Source organism: Myotis brandtii, unplaced genomic scaffold, assembly GCF_000412655.1.
Source record: "Myotis brandtii unplaced genomic scaffold, ASM41265v1 scaffold973, whole genome shotgun sequence".
NCBI lineage: Eukaryota > Metazoa > Chordata > Mammalia > Chiroptera > Vespertilionidae > Myotis > Myotis brandtii.
The window spans coordinates 549,140-556,389 of record NW_005372038.1 but is presented as its reverse complement, the minus strand read 5'-3'; the positions used below and the strand labels follow the sequence as shown (position 1 = coordinate 556,389).

General features: G+C 39.2%; 1 protein-coding gene across 2 annotated transcripts in view; it reads left to right on the top strand.

Moving 5' to 3' along the window:
- TRPC5 (transient receptor potential cation channel, subfamily C, member 5) overlaps nt 1-7,250 on the top strand; it is a 320,022-nt gene that overhangs the window by 122,764 nt on the left and 190,008 nt on the right. For both annotated transcript variants that reach the window (XM_005886346.1, XM_005886345.1), the window contains exon 3: nt 6,320-6,461. The gene's annotated coding sequence lies outside the window, so the exon portion shown is untranslated. The remainder of the gene's footprint in view (nt 1-6,319; nt 6,462-7,250) is intronic.

Below are 7,250 nucleotides of genomic sequence, written 5' to 3'. Positions count from 1 at the left end.
ACTGTATTAAAGGGTCATGGCATTAGGAAGGTTGAGAACCACTGCTCTAAGATTTTTTATCACTGCTTCAATTTCTTAAGCAGTTATCAGCCTACTCAGGTGTTTTTATTCTTCCTGATTGAGTTTTGGGAGATTGTATTTTTCTAAGAATATGTCCATTTTGTCTAAGTTGTCCAGTTTGTTGGAATAAAGTTGTCCATAGTATTTTTTTCATAATCATTTGTATTTCTATGGGATTGGTTGTTACTTCACCTCTTTCATTTCTGATTTTGTTTATTTGGTTCATTTCTCTTTGCTTCTTGGTGGGCCTGGCTAGAGGTTCATCAATCTTGTTTATCCTTTCAAAGAACCAGCTCTTGGTTTTGTTGATCTTTTGTATTTTGTTTGTTTGTTTTCTGTGTTTTGGGTTTGTTTTTTGTTTTTTTGTCTCTATGTCGTTTATTTCCGCTCTGATCTTTATTATTACCTTCCATCTGCTGATGCTGGGCTTTTCTTGTTGCTCTCTTTCTAAATCTTTGAGTTGTAGGGTTAACTTGTGGTGATTCAACCTCTGACTCCCACCTCTCCCATATTCTTGGTTTCTTAGTTGAATAGAGAGAACTGATTCATCCAGCATTGAGCAAGTCTCTCAAGTGATGGATGTTTGCTCTCCCACATCCTTGAATCACAGGGACTGGGACTAAAGACCAATTAGGTGTTCTTGCATCCAGCCCATTGCTCCTTCCCACTCCCCAAATCCCCCAGCTTGGAAACTCATTAGATACCTGAGAGCTGGGAGAATGAGAGCCTGGGTCCTAAATGGATAACTGGGGATACAGCACTTCCATTGTACTGTCGGATCCACTTGCTTTACATAATAACTTCAACTCAACTGGGAACAACGCTCTTGGATTCTGGTTGTTTTCTTTTTCCAGGAGAACGGACAAAGGAAAAATAGTGGGATGAACTAATCCCCACCACTAGTCCATGCCACTACAGTTGCTTTTCTGGGGGCAATGGGTTTGCATCATTTCCCTCTCCTTACGTATTTTACATTCCCCTCACCTTCTACACCTCTGTTGATCTGGGTCAGTGGTCGGCAAACTCATTAGTCAACAGAGCCAAATATCAACAGTACAACGATTGAAATTTCTTTTGAGAGCCAAATTTTTTAAACTTAAACTATATAGGTAGGTACATTGTTATTAACTTAATTAGGGTACTCCTAAGGCTTAGGAAGAGCCACACACAAGGGGACAAAGAGCCGCATGTGGCTCGCAAGCCGCAGACCACGGCTCTAGGCTATCTCTGACCTTTCTATCTACAGATTGCCTCACCAGTTGTGTTCACTTCGCCAATTCCAGGTGGATGTTATTTGATTCAGCTGTTCCTTCTATCTGCTCTGTGAGAAGGTACAGGACCCATCCGCATATTTGGCGCCACTTTGTCTCTCCCTAGACAAACTTTTTAGGCACTCACGGTCGGGGAAGCTGGAATCTCAGTGTTTGTGGGTTTGCAGTTGAGGCAGCTGGTCCCTAGGCATTGTGGTTGTAGGGTCCCAGCAAGTATCTGAGGTCTCCCTGGTTAAAGGTAAGGCTGGGCTTCTGATCAAAGCCGCTCTCCCCTTCAGATGGCATGGTCTCTGCGGCAGAGCTGGCTACTCAGGGAGAGATTTCAGCAGTAATAGAGGCTGCGTGGCCAGGGGAGCCTGGTCCGCCAGTCCCCAGCAGTCCTGTGGATATAGCTGTCCCTCACTCACAAATACCGACACTCCCCTGCACGTCCATGCACTCTCCTTTCACTCTCTCACTCACATGCTATCTTGCAGCCTGCCGTCCCATCAGCAGCCATCTTGGATCTCTTTGAACTTGTCATTTTTTTTACTTGATTTTAAAATAATATTTTAAAATTGTACTTGGGAGGATGTATATGCAGAATGTACAACCTTTTTTAACACTTTGAGGAAGAAGAGTACTAGGAGCTAAATCAAACTCCTCTAACAATAATCAGCAATTCCTGTGCAAAGCTGTTAGGCCCATTCACCAAGCAGGCAGTGCAAACTCCCAGTCAGCTACACTGAGTTCAAGGGGCAGAACACTACTGACATCCTCCCCTAATACAAAATATGTATCACCCCCAAATCACTGAATAAAGAACCTTAACTTCCTCCTAACCCCAAACCCAAGGCAAACTCTCACAACATCTCTATCTCTCTCTCTCTCTCTCTCTCTCTCTCTCTCATCTCTTCCCACTCTCTAAAAATGAGTAAACATATTCTCGGGTGAGGGTTGAGTCAGCTTGGGCTACCCTAACAAAATACCAGGGACTGAATGCCTTAAACAACAGAAATTTATTTTCTCAATTTTGCAGGCTAGGAAGTCCAAGATCAAGGTGTTAGCTGATTTGGTTACTGGTGAGAGCTTTCTTCTTCCTTCCTTCCTTCCTTCCTTCCCTTCCTTCCTTCCTTCCTTCCTTCCTTCCTTCTCCTTCCTTCTCCTTCCTTCTTCTCTTTCTTTCTTTCTTTCTTTCTTTCTTTCTTTCTTTCTTTCTTTCTTTCTTTCTTTCTTTCTTTCTTTCTTTCTTTCTTTCTTTCTTCTTCTTCTTCTTCTTCTTCTTCTTCTTCTTCTTCTTCTTTTCTTCTTCTTCCTCTTCCTCTTCCTCTTCTTCTTCGACAGCATTGGCTGGGTATCTCAGTTGATTAGAGCATTATTCTGATACACCAAGGTTGTGGGTTTGATCCCTGGTCAAGGAACATACAGGTAACAACCAATGAATGTGTGAATAGGTGGAACAACAAACTGATGTTTCTCTTTCTCTCTCCCCTTCCTCACCCTCTCTGAAATAATTTTTTGTTGTTGTTAATCCTCACCTGAGGATATTTTCCCATTGATTTTTTTAAATCCTCATCTGAGGATATTTTTCCTATTGATTTTTAGAGAGAGTGGAAGGGAGGGGGAGAGACAGAGAGAGAGAGAGAAACATCGATGTGGGAGAGACACATCGATTGGTTGAGAGCTCTCTTTTTAGCTTGCACATGGCATCTTCTCTCTTTGTTCTGACATGGTGGAAAAAGTGAGTGAGATCCCAGGGGTATCTTCATATAAGGGCACTAATCCTATAAGGGACCCACCATTATGATCTCATTTAAACTTAATTATTTCCTTACTCCAAATACAGTCAGACTGTTGGGGGGGGGGTGTCATGGCTTCAACATACAAATTTGGAGGACATAATTTAGTTCATAGCAGTGGGGAGGTTTCTGTTACTTAAAAATATTTTATGCATGGTGCAACTTGGTAAAGGGCACAAGGGCCAAATCTTCTCTGGAGTTCAGCTGAAGCATGGTGACTCCATCTTCAAATACAATGTGAAGTGCATCCCTGGGATGGCTGCAGAAATAATTCACACAATGGCTTTTGCTTCAATAATGTATTTCTTAGAGAATTTCTTCACTTCTCCATTTTACACTGAATGGACCAACAAGTGGAAAAAGCCCAAAACATGGAGTAGTCAGAACATTGTTATAAACCTGACTCTGCCTCTTATTAGTCCTTGGGTACTGGAGCAAATCATTACTTTCTATAATGCTGAAAATATTCATCTATTAAAAAGGGAAATGAAAAAACTCTGTGAAGTAGGCAACGGTAAGTGAAAGAACCAAATGAAATGGTGTATGTAAAATAACTTTGAAATCATAAAGCTCTCGATAAATATCAGGAACTTTTAAACTAAAGAGAGAGCTCAGAGCCTCCTGACACACATTTCATCTGGGAAAGATGATGGACAAGAAGTACCTTTTTAAATATATATATTTTTATTTATTTCAGCGAGAGAGAGAGAGATAGAACATCAATGATGAGAGAGAATCACTGATCGGCTGCCTCCTGCACACCCCACACTGGGTATTGAGCCTGCAACCGCGGCATATGCCCTGACCAGTAATCGAACTGTGACCTCCTGGTTCATAGGTCAATGCTCAACCACTGAGCCATGCTGGCAGGGCAAAAAGGACCTTTTTAATTGGAGGTACAAAATTCTGAGATACTAGATTTGAGGATAAATAAAAGTCCCATACTGCACAGTAAATTGTCAACATAATTTACAGAACTGCTTACTATAAGTAGTACAGGATGACTAATTATATAAATAACACTAAAAAAAGTTTCTGGTCAACTGGGAGTCATCAAATTATGGTTCCACAAATCACTGATGTTCTTCAGATTGCACTAAGGTGCTCTACTGCCAAAATCAATATGTGGCAGTCACTTCTCAATTTGCAGAAACAATTTTAGTTCATGGGGAGAATTTTCTACATTTCAAGTTTTCAGTCACAATTCCTCTTAAAACCTTTAGTTGCTGCTGGCAGACAGCCAAACAAATGAACCTGTGGCAAAAGAGCACCTAGAAAAAGCATATCAGGCTTTTATTTGTTTGTGGCCACATACTTGTACCTGCACATAAACTGCTATTACAAATTCCCTGTAGTTATATGATGTATGAAACATACCATACAACAGTATGGTGATTGGCAGAGGGGAAGGGAGGATAGAAAAAGGTGGAAGAGGGTAAAGGGGGGATAAATGGTGATGGAAGGAGACTTGACTTGGGGTAGTAAACACACAATACAATATACAGATGATGTATTATAGACTTGTATACCTGAAACCTATATAATTTTAATTAAACAATGTCACCTCAATAAATTCAATAAAATTAAAAAATAAATAAATGCATGCTTACAATTTCAAAAGAAACTAGGCAGGTGGTAATTTTAATTTAATTGGTATTTTCTATGTGCCCTTATAATGATTTTGTCCCTTCTGGATCTCAAACCATATGCTTAGTTTTAAGTGCTATTTTTTCCATAGATAATGTCTGCTAATTACCCCAAAAGATATTCCGTTTAAACCAAATTGAAATATTTCAGCCTAAAAGGAACTTAAAAAAACCTGTAAAAATTATGATTGTGACGGTAATGGAAGTCTGATTTCATTTTAAATTTAGAACATATTTACTTCCATTGATCTTGCAACGTTTTTAATCCCACTATAATTTAATTTGCTCAGCAACAGCTTTTTTTGTATTTGTTGATCATGGACACTTGGAATTATACCTAGACAAATTTTCAAAACTCTGAATTTTTGTTGAAATGAACAAAATTACCACACCCAATCCCAAGAGGGTCCTAAGAGAGAAAACAAAAGCAATCATCTGGTAACAAAACAAAGATGAAGAAGAAAGAAACATACTATCTCAATCTCATCTGTAAGAGCCACTTCCCCACAAGGGAAAGTGGGGGAGGGGGATAAGGAGGTGCAATAGAGGGCAATTGTAACCTGAGGCAGTCTTGAAAGCAGAAAATTCTGAAAATAAGCTGAAATTTGCAGCCAAGAAGAACACAGTTTCACATCAGCATTTAATCTGGAGAGCAAAGTGTAGATAGAATAGGTAGCTGAGAGAATAGACAGCATGAGAAAACAGGACTTGAGTTACTGTAGATGAAAGCTTTGCTGGGCAGAGGTTTTGAATGAGTTAGTATGCTCCTCTATTTGCATAGTACTCATTGCATTAAAGTAATGGATGCAAAGGCTCAGTGAATTTGGATTGAATTTATAGCAATATTTTATAGGGTCCACAGAGAGCACCCTGACTTCTATGTGATCTGCTGTTCAAATCTGAGAAGCACTAAAGTTAAGTTGTGGTGAGAGCCATAGGGAATCATTAATAGGCAACAGAGATAATCTGACAATAGTCCTACTTCTTGGAAGGGGCATAATGGAGGAAAAAACCCTCTCTTCTAACAACGCACTCTTCAGAGTCTTTATTAGGTGAAAGATCTTGTGCTTGTTCCCTTTATGATGGAAATCACTAGAATTCATTAAGATGGCTCTGGACAGTATGACTGCTATTTCTGGGAATCAGCACTCAAGAGGCTGTAGGCACAGGACTCAGAAAATCAGAGCAACCCCATCTTTGGGCTCTCTTCTATTCTACCTTAGGAGCATGGGCATATTATGTTGGACTTGTCCCAGTGTCAAAGGGAAAGGTGAATTATAGTGGATTATTTAGTTTCTTTCATATACAAAAACAGCCCAGACCAGTAACTGAGTTTCAAATTCATTTTTTAGTCTGCATCATTCCTGTTTGTCTTTATGGAGTAAACACATGGTTAACTGATGATAAATGAGTCTCTCACTTAGTGCTATAGCTAATTCAATGGTCTCTAAGTATCATAAATGTTGCTAATACTGTTTAAGCATTTATTATTTTTTAATAAATCGTTTATTTAGGGGCTGTCATTCATCTTAGTAATCACCTTTCTATCCCCCTCATTTCACAGAAAAGGAAACAGAGACTTAAAGAAGAAGCAATGTGGTTTCCTCATGTTCATATTTCAAATTAGTGGAAGAGCTGAGACTAGAATCCAGGTCTCCTAATTCCCAGGACACTATTCTTTAACCTGCACCACTTTACATGTAGAGGTATGTACCATTATTTCTAGGTAAGTACCCTGACAAATTTTTATTTTTTGTTTTAAAACTTTACTATTATAACATTTCAAGTCCTAATCTTATCTGTTGGGTAGGCAGGGAGATGGAGAACTAACCAACTTTGCAGGAAATATATCCTGTACAAAAGTTAAACCCTCTAAGGAATAACAAGGGTGACCTGGTTTTAGAGATTCCAATATGCAAAATGAGAAAGTTGCTAAACAGTCACACTGAAGGAGATTGCATTGTAAGGTAATACTCAGCAGAACTTCTTGAGTGCATTCAAGCATTTAAGATCATTACTTGGCAGAATCCACTGGGACAGAGAAACAGTCAAAATGTTAAGAGCCACTGCCAAATGAAGACCAAGGAGAAAGCAAAACAAGCATCTTTGAAGTAAAAATGGAAGTCGTGAAGAAATAGAATCTGTTTGACAAAAACTCTTAGGATGTTAATAACCAGCCTAGTGAAGAGCCTTTCTCAATCACATGGATAGCAGCATTACCACTTTTAGTCACTCAGGCTTAAATGTAATGTGCAGCATAGGTAAAAAAAGTCAATAAAATCATAATAACTTTGTGTGGTGTCAGATGGTTACTAGACTTACTGAAGTGATCACATCATAAGGTATATAAATGTTAAATCACTATGCTGTATACCTGAAATGATTATATGTCAATTATCCTATATAATAAAAGGGTAATATGCAAATTGACCTTAACAGCAGAACCACTGGGAATGACTGGTCACTATGACACACACTGACCCCAGGGGGCAAGA